Genomic DNA, 14,365 nt, shown 5'->3' on the forward strand with positions numbered 1-14,365 from the left:
AAAAGCTCAAAACAAAAAATGCAGAGCCTCTTGCGACTTGCAAAATGAAAAAATGATATTATAAATAATTAAATATGTAATGAACATAAAAATGAGAAAAGAAATAAGTTGTGTAACAAAGAAAGGTAACATATTTGACTTAAATTGTTCAATACACTTTATAGTTTGTTGTGGGATTTTTTTTTCAAGAATGTAAAAAATGTCAAATAGCTCAACCCTATTTGTATCGAAAGTATAATTCGCCCGCTCGCTATCACTCTGGAAATCTCTAATTTGAAATAACTTGTAACATATTCCATTTGATACACAGAGTGAACTTTTGTATCTGTAGACAAATTTCGGATTTTGAAGCATCTAAATATGATACATAGGAAAAATATTTCTAGGAATTTAAGGTTATCCGACATTACTAAATCGATGCAACTTGCCGCAAGTTTGCTACACTTATGCATGAGCTCTCCATCTTCCAGCACCTCTTCTTATATTTTATAATTTATCTCACACAAACACTTGGCTCGTTTTGATTTCAAAATTTTATTTTATATTGTGTTTTTGTTCTGATGTTTTCTGTGACAACGGAGTACAAAGTGTTTCTTTCCTGTAGTGAAATTGATTGTGTTCACATTTCACCACCCATCTAAAAACAAATTGGACAGGCTTTATTTTGATATTATAACATCTAATATCTATGTCTATTCACCAACAGGAATTCACAGTCTGATATACGTACTACTTAATATTTTTGATTTATTTTTAAATAGTGTTTCTACAGAAAAGTTTTCGATATCTGTCTGCATTAATATCATACCTAAATTAATATATTTATGAAATGCTGGTCATATTTTTATATATATTTATATATATATGTATTATTTTATTTATTGAAAGGGTTGCAAATACCTTCTTATTATTTAATGATCCTATCATTTCCTTGTGTTATGGGTCTTCATAAAAATTCAAATATTTTTATTACCTATTCATTATATATATTGCAGAATGATATTGTAATTGTACAATGGTAAAAGAATAAAATAGAAAATCAATTGACTCTTGCTTGAAATAATTTGCTGACAAGGTCATTGTATCGACCTTAGAACTTACGAAATAATGACTTTAAACGAGACTACTGATATTCTTGTTTCATCAACTTGTTTGTCAATAATTTACCTCAATTTAGAAATTGTTCATACGTAGAGCATGCTCTTCTGTATCGAATCAACTGAGATATACTCCGTATGCAGGTGATAAAGGTATATTGCTGCATAAGTAAGGGAAGTTGACGATAGAAAAGTAAAAGTGATCATGTTTATCATAGATCTTGGTTTTAAGATTACCATTAACGTCTTTTTCAAGTAAAGTATCTAAATATGAAACAAATGTGTTCAGACTCTGTGGTATCTTTAATCTCAAGCTCACCGGGATATATCGTATTGACACAAGAATGGAAATTATCATTGTTAATTGACAACACGTCGTCGATATACCTACTGGAGTATATGTGGAGTTAAAGGCCACAGCAAGTGTTTTCTCCTTTTCACGCATAAGATTTTGCACAAATTCTCCTTCATATGAATAAAAAAAAAATAGGTCTGCTAATAACGGGCGCAATTGGTACACATGGGAATTCCATGGGAAGTTTAAGAACGGTTATGCAGAAAAATTATCAAACTTTGAGCCTTTTCCTTTATTGATAAAAAATGTCTCAAATATATTTCAAAGGTAGAAACTCAAAAGTTATCAATCAAATTCGTCGAGAATGGAGATTTTCTCAAAGGACTTCAATTCATTAGTGTGCCGTTAGATTGAGGAAGACGGACCTTTTTAAATGTGATATAGTCCATAAGCGTGGAGATCAATTGCATTGCGTACAAAATGTGTACTGTAAACCAACGTTTATTTGCGAGCTAAAATATCCTCGAGTTTTGGGAAAGAACGGGAATAGTGAAAACGTGAAAACATTGTAACACTTCACCTGTTGATTACTTTCTTTCACCGTGACTCTGTATCAGATAGTACAAGCCAGAAGAAGATACTTCTAACAGAAAATATATATAAGTTTGAAGACTTGATCAGATCTATTAATACTTAATGGTATTCTGAATCTCTTTGCTTACGTTTTTGCTGATAACAGGTTCAATCAAGAATAGAAGATACTGTAGTCGAAGAGAGTAGAAAACTCATTTTGCCAAGATTTTATTATTTCTGATACCGATATGTGGATGTGCATATTCTCTGAGATTTTATTGGTCTATATAACATGCTGCAAAATGCTAGTAATGATTTAAATGAGGTCGTAGAATGAAGAATTTGGTAGTTTAAGGTAGACTCCCATTCATTTTCCAGATAACACATGTTCCCACTTTGTTTTTGCTATACGTTAGCAATATTCTTCATCTCTTGAAAATAGTTTATGAAGATATAAATAGGTTTTCAGTTCAGAAATTGACATTTTACATAAAGAATGTTTTAACAAATATTTGAAATTATATCTTTTGAATCGAGAAAGTGAATAACTATTAAATAGATTGAAACATTACTTACACCAGACATGTAATGAAATGTAAAAATACTAGACAGCAATGAGCTCTCCGCACTAATCGGAAGAAATTTTCCATTATCAAATCAAATATTAAAAAAAAACCAAAAAACGAAGGGCTAAAATTGGCACTAATTTCGTCAGGTTAAATACGATCATATTTTAGACATTTTTTACTCATTATATCCAACGCCTTCATTTACTCATACTCATGCATTTAAAGAAAAAAAAACACAGTTTTGAATATAACATCAACAAATGTTTTTCAATCATACAATATACAAGTTATTTCCAAAAATATAATACAATATACGACATTTTATTCTCTACAAGGAATAGGCATTCAACTGCAACTTATTTATGGGTTTCATAAAAAGCACATAAAAGGCAAAAAACAACAGCAAAAAAAAAAATTACACACACACACCCTCCCTCACTCTCATGACACACATACACACACACACAAACAAAGCATGCATTTTACATAACCAACATCTGCCGTATATTGAAATGAAAAATGATCAATCAGGTTTATAATAATGAAAAATAACAACCTTCTTAACGCTTTTTAGTTATAATTTCGAGTAATAAAACATAACAAAACATACAGATACAGAATTAAAATAATTATAAACCTAAAAAAGTGGACAAAGAACTTGCGCCAAAAATATCCAACGTTTAAAATTCTTTGAGGAAGATCTCTCGACACTAAACTACAAAGTCTCTAATCTCACAAAAGATCGTACCTCAATGTTTATAAAACATTCGAAGTAAAGTAAAAAAAAAATCATGTAAGCAAACAAAAATTAAGAAAACCTGTAAATTTAAATAACTGTTATTAATAATTAATGAAAATATTGGCAATAGAATCCAGAAATCAATATCTGTACATTTGATAAGATTTGATTTGAATTGAGTATAAAATGAAATGGTCCTCATTGATGAAATCTGCAACTCTGACAAGACAATTCATTGTATTTCATGGAAAATATCCTCAGAAAGTTATCTCTCTCACCAGAAGGATATTACACCTTAAATCAATCAGAAACAGCGATGTTATTTTAAGAAAATATGAATATATAGGGCCTACATCTAAATTTTTTAAGCAAGGCGTAGAAAATTACCTTGTCCATGCAGGTCTTATATCTGACTAGCTGACGATCCGATTCAACCGTTTTTTCATGCACTAAATGTGGTCGTAACTTCCATTCATAAAAATGCAGTTATCCTTCTTTCTTTGATTTGACATTTGTACAGTCAGACAAAAAGGGATAACTATATATCAAAAGATAGCAAAAAGTGAAGGAAAAAACGAATCTTCACAAAAAATGTTGAAGATAAACTGCACAATCAGCTATATATTAAAACGATATTGTAAAAAGTTAAAGAATGAAGATACCGAAGAGTGTTAGATTTGAAAACAAATCTTTAAACAAAATTCAAATCTGTGAAAAAGGTTATAAACACGGACCCCTGGAAATTCCTGGATGTGGGATCAGATGCTTGGGAACAGTAAGCATCCCCAGTTGACCGGTCACACTCGCTATTAGGTGATTTTTGATCAGGTAGAACTATCACACCGTATTTAAATTCAAAAACGAAAACTGCATACTCAGTATCTGTTTTGCATAATAATGATACGCACAATAAAATTGATCGTGTAATTTTCAATTGCAATCGCTTTTTCATTTTTTAAACGATGTTATGTTTATACATTTTATAATCCCTTTTCATGTTAAATAAAAAAAAATCGAATTAATGTTTTTTCTTTAAATTTGGGTATCCCCCCCACCAAAAAAAAAAAAAAAAAAAAAAAAAAAAAAAATTCTCGATCCTTTGAAATACATAAGGAATTAGAACATTGTAGATTTTTTACGGGAAGAAATAATTAATGCGTTACTTTGCGGAAAGCGACATTCGCGAAATAAATTTGCTTGCTTTTCCTTTTCTGGTACTGAAAGCCAAATAAAAACTAGAGGTACTGTGAGCATTGAGCTCACTAAATGATACCCCCCCCCCCTCCCATAATGTCCATGTGTTTCTATACATTGTTTTACGGTAATGTGTAGAGAGGAATAACTCGTCCTATCAAATGTTATCCAGAAGCTTCTATAAAATATGTGACGTCATAGGTAAACATATCATGGCAATGTCCATGTTTTGCTATGGGGAACCTAAAATACGTGTCGAATAAAAAAGTAAAATAGGAGGTGCACAATGGCAATATGTCATAAAGATTCTGTGAAAGTTTCATTAAATTTCACTCAGTAGTATAAGAGGAGTTGCGGATAAGAGATAAAGCGTAACAGACGGACGGACGGACGTACAGACGGACGGAAATACCGATCACTATATACCCTCCCATTTTTCAAGCGGGGGGGGGGGGTATAAAAATCTAGATCAACTGTCCACGCACATACTACAGCTCTTGCGATTGACTTGTGCTAATAATCAGAACAAGCTCACTTTGGTGTCACGTTTGATCTGATGATCCGCGCCTGTCAACTCGACATGATACGGTTATTGGATCAAGTAACTGTTATAATGATACATTGACGAGGGTTGTTCGGAAAGTTCGTTGACTTCTGTCATATCTTTTTTTTTTATTAAACGCCATAATTTTTCCAACTTTGGTAGAAATATTTTAACAATAATTTCAAATGATTTTTATTAAAATTTTTAAAAAGGATCATGATTTATTTAGTCATTTGACATTGATAAAGAATACACTAAATAATCGGATTGAAAACGACAAAAACGATGACTTTGTAGAACGTCACAGAGCAGCAGATAACGATTCAATTTTGTGTTATTCTCGGAGGAAATCCCGAATAAACTCTTAAAATGTTAAAGACATAAAACAATCACAAGTAGGTCGTGCCTGTGTTTGTAAATGGTACAGGTGGTATTTGAGTGAAAATGACTCTGTATCGGACGGAGGCAATCTGTGAAGAAACGGTTTATCTGTTAAAACCTGAACAAAAACTTTAAAAAGTTGCAACGTTATTGAAAGACATAGGCGCTTTAGGGTTGCAGCATGCTGATCCCGCGAAAGCATAGTGGACTGGTAAAAGAAATTAAAACGTTGACAAAGGAAACTAGAGGTACTGTGAGCAATGAGCTCACTAAATGATACCCCCCGCCTCCCATATGATTATAATGGCAAAGTCCATGTTTTGCGGTGGCCGGGAAACCCAAAATATTTGTCGAATCAAAAAATAAAATAGGAGGTGCACAATGGCAACATGTAATAAAGATTCTGTGAAAGTTTCATCAAATTTCATTCAGTGGTATGAGAGGAGTTGCGGATAAGAGATAGGTACCCCAAAGCGTAACAGACGGACGGACGGACAGACGGAAGGACGGACGGACAGACGGACGGACAGACAGACGTACAGACGGACGGAATTAACGATTACTATATACCCTCCCGCTTTTCAAGCGGGGGGTATAATTATACAATGAGAACAAATATTTGTAAACATGATATTGAGCTTATTTTGAATTTCTCTTAAGTATTATAACGAAGATTAACATCATCCACGAACTTTTCGCGCAACCCTCGTACAATACACATGTTTTGTTGTATATAAAGTGAATGGAATCTTTGGCATTTAAAACACCAGAACATGGAAAGAGAGTCAACAGTGCAAAACATGCGTTTTATTTTGACGTTACAACGTCGAAGAAGTGCCACATTCTAAACTAGATGCTGTCATTTGACAGTAATACCCGCACTAAGGTGTTTGCCTCTAAATACACGCTCCTACATATTGGGCGGCTTTCCAAGGAAAAAGTCAAAATAATTCTATATAATTTACATGTACAGTGTATTCATCAAATTGAGTATGAAATTCTCCCTATGACCTATAACTCTGAACCTCTTATATTTATTTTACATGCTTAATTCATTATATACCAGTTTGAATTCTATTAATGATGTAAATTAGATTTTGATAAATGTTTTGCTCATAATTGCTGAGGACCTTTTCAAATTTACTAAGCCCCCCCCCCTCTCGACATCACAATCACACAGCACATACTTTTTGGAATAGGCTAGATGGAACAGTTTTGTTAAAACATCGTTTTTTATGAATTAATTTAAAATTTGCTCTTGTACTATACATGTTAACATGTTAATTTCTACATCACATCCCACTTCATCTGATAAGGTGACGGAATCGACGGCAAGAAGGTTTGCCGAATGGAATAGCAGTGTCATGCTCCAGTCTGCTGTGCATTGGATAAATATTTTGTGTTATAATTGGATTATATATTTCATGAAGTTGACAAGACCTATGGAGGTCGGTAAGTACAAGTTTAAGTATAGTGGGGGGTAAAATAAACCCAAACGATTAGGTTAAAGTTCAAAAAGGGTCAAAGATCATCGCATGCCACACTACACGAATTTCATATTGTGAAGTTATCTCCCGTTGTCGATGTGACATTCAGTTACTGCCAATACTGGTGCGGATCCAGAATTTTTTTTCGGGAGTAGGGAGGTGGGTTCACATCTCAGTCAAAAAATTCCAGCCCAGAATTTCCTGATAAGCAGGAGAAAAGAAAAACTGAAAACAAATAAACAAAATAAAAACAATGATAGTTGGATCAATGTTATCTAAGTTAGGGGGAGGATGTCCAAAGTCATTTTTTATTTGCTTCAGTATATAGTCTTGTTTAAATAATAAAGCAAATTCCAGGGGGGGGGGGGGGTCCAATCTCCCTACCCACTCCCTGTCCCTGAAATAGTATATTTTTTTTCCATTTGACTAATTATACATATTTTGTTTCTTGTGTTTATATTATGTCTGTCTATTTGTCTGCAGAAATTATAACCTTGCCCATAAGTTTTAAGTGGGATGGGCTATACAAATGGCTTCCACATTTTATAGGTTTATTTCTTGTGACAATTAAGACCTTTTATTTGGGTACCATTAGTTTTTACCTCTGATCGCTTGACCTAGGATACACATTTTTACAAGAAAAATACCAAACCTTAAACTTGGCTTAAATTTTGATTAGTAGGTGCTAGGGCTTTCATGCTTAACATGTACTGTATTCATTGTGAACTGTCAACAGGTTTAGATATGTTTGACCTTGACCCTAGAGTTTGAACCACTTAAAAAAAATTAACCTTGGCAATTAACTTTTCAACAGGAAGTACTAGGGATTACTTATTTCACATGTGCATTCCTTGTGACAAGACTTTCTTCTTATATCAACAATTTGAACCCTTTGACCTTGACCTTTGAGTTTGACATATATTTGAGAAACTTCAACCTTCGCCATAGGCTTCCATACAGGGACATCAGTGTTTCACAAACACATCTTGTCTTCATTATTATTTGGTGCTGTCTCCATATGAGGGAAAAATTCCTGAGAGAGATGTATTCACAACAAACAATCAAATTACTAAAGAAAATATAAAACATGAATATGTTGGTCATGCATATCTGTGCATGAAAAAAAACAGCTTTTCAAATACTGCAACCAAATTGTAACCCTTTCAAAACACTCATTTGAGCTTTTCTGGTTTCCTTATCATATAACGTCTGTCGTGACGTGTCGTCCATCTGTTTGTCTGAAAACATTTTACATTTTTAACTTCTCTAGAACCACTGGGCCAATTTTACCCAATTCATATAGAAATATGTACATTTGTATGTCAGACTGTCCATCTGTCTCAATAAATTTAACCTTGGTCATCACGGTCATATCTACTGAATGAGAAGAGACAAGGCATTCATATTAAACTTATGTACTAGTATTTACCTGTGAGAATGGCATGGTTTTTTTTTTTACATATGACCTAGAAGTTTGACCTACTTGCAAAAAAATTAAATTGTTATAAATTCATCATTTTGAAAGAGAAAAGTTAGGGCATTCATATTATAATGCATGTATATTATTACCTGTGATAAGATCTTTCCAAATGAATCATGACTTTTACTCTGTGACCTTGACCTTGAAGTCTAACCTACTTTTCAAAAATGTTGCATTTGCTTATAACTTTTGATTGAGATGAGATATGACTCTCACATTTGACATGTACATTAATTACTCATAAGAATTCAAGGTGTTTCCCAGCATGCGATGCTTTTTTACCCCTTGACGTTGATGTTTTACATAATTTTCAAAATATTTAACTCTCCTAAAAGATGATTAGGCTTCTGAGTAACATTAAGGAGGACTTCAGGAAAGACAGGACTTTTTGCACAAAAAACGTCATTTTTCCACCCCCATTTGACCCCCGGGGAAAAAATCAAAATTACGAAACCTTACTGCACATCTACATAACACCACCAACCATCTCCCAAAAGATGATTAGGCTACTGTGTAAAATGTAGGAGAAGTTCAGGGAAGACGGGGCTTTTTGCATAAAAAACGTCATTTTTTGACCCCCATTTGACCCCCTGGGGCAAAATCAAAATTCCGAAACCTTACTGCACATCTACATAACACCACCACCCATCTCCCAAAAGGTGATTAGGCTGCTGAGTAAAATGTAAGAGGAGTTCAGGGAAGACGGGGCTTTTTGCATAAAAAACATCATTTTTCAAACCCCATTTGACCCCCCGGGGCAAAATAAAAAATCCGAAACCTTACTGCACATCTACATGACACCACCAACCATCTCCCAAAAGATGATTAGGCTGCTGAGTAAAATGTAAGAGAAGTTCAGGGAAGATGGGGCTTTTTGCATAAAAACGTCATTTTTCGGCCCCCATTTGACCCCCCGGGGCAAAATCTAAATTCCGAAACCTTACTGCACATCTACCAGACACCACCAACCATCTCCCAAAAGATGATTAGGCTACTGTGTAAAATGTAGAATGAGTTAAGGGAAGACGGGGCTTTTTGCATAAAAAACGTCATTTTTCGACCCCCATTTGACCCCCCGGGGCAAAATCAAAATTCCAAAACCTTACTGCACTCTACATGACACCACCAACCATCTCCCAAAAGGTGATTAGGTTGCTGAATAAAATGTAAGAGGAGTTCAGGGAAGATGGGGCTTTTTGCATAAAAAACTTCATTTTTCGACCCCCATTTGACTCCCCAGGGCAAAATTAAAATTCCGAAACCTTACTGCACATCTACATGACACCACCAACCATCTCCCAAAAGATGATTAGGCTGCTGAGTAAAATGTAAGAGAAGTTCAGGGAAGATGGGGCTTTTTGCATAAAAAAGTCATTTTTCGGCCCCCATTTGACCCCCCGGGGCAAAATCTAAATTCCGAAACCTTACTGCACATCTACCAGACACCACCAACCATCTCCCAAAAGATGATTAGGCTACTGTGTAAAATGTAGAATGAGTTAAGGGAAGACGGGGCTTTTTGCATAAAAAACATCATTTTTCGACCCCCATTTGACCCCCCGGGGCAAAATCAAAATTCCGAAACCTTACTGCACATCTACATGACACCACCAATCATCCCCCAAAAGGTGATTAGGCTGCTGAGTAAAATGTAGAAGGAGTTCAGGGAAGACGGGACTTTTTGCATAAAAAACGTCATTTTTCGACCCCATTTGACCCCCCGGGGCAAAATCGAAATTCCGAAACCTTACTGCACATCTACCAGACACCACCAACCATCTCCCAAAAGATGATTAGGCTACTGTGTAAAATGTAGAATGAGTTAAGGGAAGATGGGGCTTTTTGCATAAAAAACGTCATTTTTCGACCCCCATTTGACCCCCCCGGGGCAAAATCAAAATTCCAAAACCTTACTGCACATCTACATGACACCACCAACCATCTCCCAAAAGGTGATTATGTTGCTGAATAAAATGTAAGAGGAGTTCAGGGAAGATGGGGCTTTTTGCATAAAAAACTTCATTTTTCGACCCCCATTTGACCCCCCAGGGCAAAATTAAAATTCCGAAACCTTACTGCACATCTACATGACACCATCAATCATCCCCCAAAAGGTGATTAGGCTGCTGAGTAAAATGTAGAAGGAGTTCAGGGAAGACGGGACTTTTTGCATAAAAAACGTCATTTTCGACCCCCATTTGACCCCCCGGGGCAAAATCGAAATTCCGAAACCTTACTGCACATCTACATGACACCAGCAATCATCCCCCAAAAGGTGATTAGGCTGCTGAGTAAAATGTAGAAGGAGTTCAGGGAAGACGGGACTTTTTGCATAAAAACCATCATTTTTCGACCCCCATTTGACCCCCCGGGGCAAAATCAAAATCCCGAAACTTTACTGCACATCTACATGACACCACCAACCATCTCCCAAAAGATGATTAAGCTACTGTGTAAAATGGAGGAGGAGTTCAGGGAAGAAAAGTGTGACAGACGGACGGACGGACGGACATGAGTAACAACAATATACCCGAACTTTCTTTAGAAAGTGCGGGTATAATGAAATAAAAACCAAGCTCACATTGAGCATGGCGTTGGCTCTTCCATCAATCATAGCTTAAACGCAGGATAAAACATTGGTATTAAAGTATAAATCACATTTGCAGTCAAGGCAGAGAGTTAAAGATATAGATATAAGCAATGAATCATTATTTTTTTAAAGATATAGTCTCATTACTGCAACGATGTGTGCGAAAAAAAAATCAAAGCAGTAGTGTATGGGTGCTTTTTATTAAAAACTTCTTAAAGCCGTCACAACGCCTTCTTTTAGCCACCGCGACGCGACCTTTAACACTTTTTAAACTAACTTTAACTGTCTCTTAGTATCATGCTCGCTTGTAGAACATTATTAATGAATAAATGTTGTTTTATTTATTCTATCAGTTTTGATTATCTATCACACGGACTTTTCTGCCTTGGCATTTTATATCAAAAAATTGAAACAAAAATCACTTACTTTAAACACACGTTTTAAGAAAAAAAAAAATTTTAATCCATCGACATTTGCTTAACATTTTTTTAAAAATATATTATTTCACATTTTTTTGCATGTGTGTGAACTTTACTGTGAAGTAATTATAAATACTGTTAAATAGAACCTTTTGTCTTAAAATTATTAGGTCTAAAATGGCAAAAAATGGCTTCTGGAAATAATTAGCACATTCAGACACATACTTCAATGTTTAGTTATCTCGTTTAATCAACTGAGATCAATGATATTAAAAAAATGTTTTCGAATTGTATGCTGCAGATGTTAAATACTAACGAGATAACTTCTTGAATGTCACATTTTAAGGCACGTGTAAACCCCTGAAAAGAACCCATTGATTCTTGTCGATGTAGACAATTGTGTCAATAAAGGCGTGGTAGGCAATACAATGTATATTCATCGGGTAGTTCATTATAAAGCCCACTTCTTGTTTAACCGGAAGTTTAAAGGATCAGATTACTCTACCTTGCGATGTCTCCGATGCCAGGTGTCCTGAGTCAACACGCTACCATAGGAACCCTGGTCAACTTCATTCAAAAGTTCATGGCAGCTGACTGACGTCTTTCGGAAAAAATTACAAATCTTTATTGTTTTCTTCCTGTCTCTCAACCAGCGACACCAAGCCATTGTAATCACATGTCAATTCAATCAAATAATAGATAGTATTTGTTGACAAAGTCATTGTATTGAAGAATTTGCGAACTGTTGACTTAAAACGAAACTGTTGAAATTCATGTTTCATCAACTTATTTGTCAGTAGTTTGGACTGTCGAGACCGTGTTCTTGACTATTGAATCAGCTGGAGAGAAAAACTCGATATTTTTTATTGCAAGAAAATTTGCATTTTTTAAAATTATTTAATTATGAAGACTTAAACCATTATCTTGTTCTTGGTATATGATCGGTTTATTACTATTTGAAGCTTCAAAATATTTTTTATATTTGTATGTACAAATGTATTTACATTTCTTTCAAAAAGCTTTGCTACTTTAATCATAAAATTCCTTACCAACATGAATTTCTTTCCTTACCAATACAATTTCAAGAATGGTTTTACTTCTGACATATTCATACCAATGTGATAATTTGTTGATTGTCATATTTTGAGAAACGTGTAACCCCCTGACAAAAGCCCATTGTTGTCGATGTAGAAAAATGTGTCAAAAGCGTGCTGGGAAACATATCCATCGGGTGGTTCACAATAAACTCACCTCTTGTTTAACCGGATGTTTGGAAAAGGTTAGTAGTCAGGCCACTCATCCTCGCAATGTCTCCAATGCCAGAAGTCCCGAGTCAACACGCTACCACAGGAAACCAGGTCATTTGCATTCAAAAGTTCATGGGAACTGACTGACTTATTTCAGAAAAAATTACAAATTGTTGTTTTTTTCTTTTCTCTCAACCAATCACACCAAGCCAATTTAAGTAATACATGATAAAAACGCAAGATTAAATCTAGCGGAACGAAATTGAAATTTTTTTCGATGCTAGTTGGAATTCGGTTTGGAATTCGGTATTGCAAGATACTGATATATTGTATTTGCCAATGAGGTCATTATATTGACAATAGATTCTGAAAAATATCAACTTAAATCGACACTGCTTATATTCGTGTTTCGTCAACTTATTTGTAAGTAGCTTGTATCGTTTCAGAGACTGCATGTAGAGCATGCTCTTGAGTATCGAATTAACTGGGAGAGAAAAACTCGATATTCAGATGATAATGATATGTTGCTATATAAATAATGGGAGAAGACGATGGACAAATTGAATTCATAACGATTATTGCTGTTTTTTTTTGCTGTTGATTTACCATTAACGTTTTTTAGTACAAAAGCCGTGTCAATTTTAATGTCTTTTTTTCAAGTTCCAGGAGATATCGAATCATTGTAGAATAAAATCCTTTATTAAATACTTAGTAATTATAATAAATACAGGATTTTTGCATATACAATATGCCTGACGTCACAATAGCCGTATCAGCCCTGAGGGGCTGATATGAATTTGCGGGGCTGATACGGATCAATATCACACCCCTAGAAAATTAAATCCAAAAAACATATTTTGGTAGGTACAAATTCTCTTAATTTTAACTTTTTGAGTGTACGGATAATCTAATTGACAAATAAAAGATTATTTTCAAATTACGGATCGGGCACATTTGAAATAGAAGTAGAAACAAACGCAAACCGTATGAGACAATAGAACGTGTACATGATTATTTACCTATTCTCTTCTCAACTTAATGTGTACTGTATTTTATTACCAAGTATGTAGTAAACATAATAAAACATAGCCTTTTCCACATCACATACTGTATCAGCCCTCTACCAATATAAGCCCTCGGGCCTTCAGCAATCTGGTTGATATTGGTGTCTCGGGCTGATACAAAATGTGATATCGAAAAGGATATGTATTTTTCTCTATATACATGTACTATTTAAATGTATAATGAAAAAAATGGACATGATAATTTGATGACATTGTAAACCACTTTCCAAATTTTTATAGCAAGAAATTTGCGTTTTTTAAATCATTTCAATATGAAGAGTTTACCATTATCTTGTTCTTGGTACATGTATATGATCAGTTTATCATTATTTGAAATTTTAAAAAATATTTTTTTTAAAACATTTGTGTTTTACATTTTTTCAAAAAGCTTTTTTTTTGAATCCTAAATTTCCTTACTCACATAGATTTCTTTCCTTACCAATACAATTTTAATAATAATTTTACTACTAACATATTCACATCAATGTGATAATTTCTTGAATGTCACATTAAAAAAAAACGTGAAATCCCCTGACAAGAGCTCATGTGAAAAATTGTGTCAATAAATACGTGATGAGCAACATATCCATCGGGTAGTTCATGATAAAACTCATCTCTTGTTTAACCGGAAGTTGGGAAAAGGTCAGAGGTCATGTCACTCATCCTTGTAATGTCGCCAATGCCAA

The sequence above is a fragment of the Saccostrea cucullata genome, unplaced genomic scaffold (assembly GCF_032062105.1).
Source record: "Saccostrea cucullata isolate Sc308-1 unplaced genomic scaffold, CSIRO_AGI_Scuc_v1 ctg4615, whole genome shotgun sequence".
In the NCBI taxonomy this organism is placed as follows: domain Eukaryota; kingdom Metazoa; phylum Mollusca; class Bivalvia; order Ostreida; family Ostreidae; genus Saccostrea; species Saccostrea cuccullata.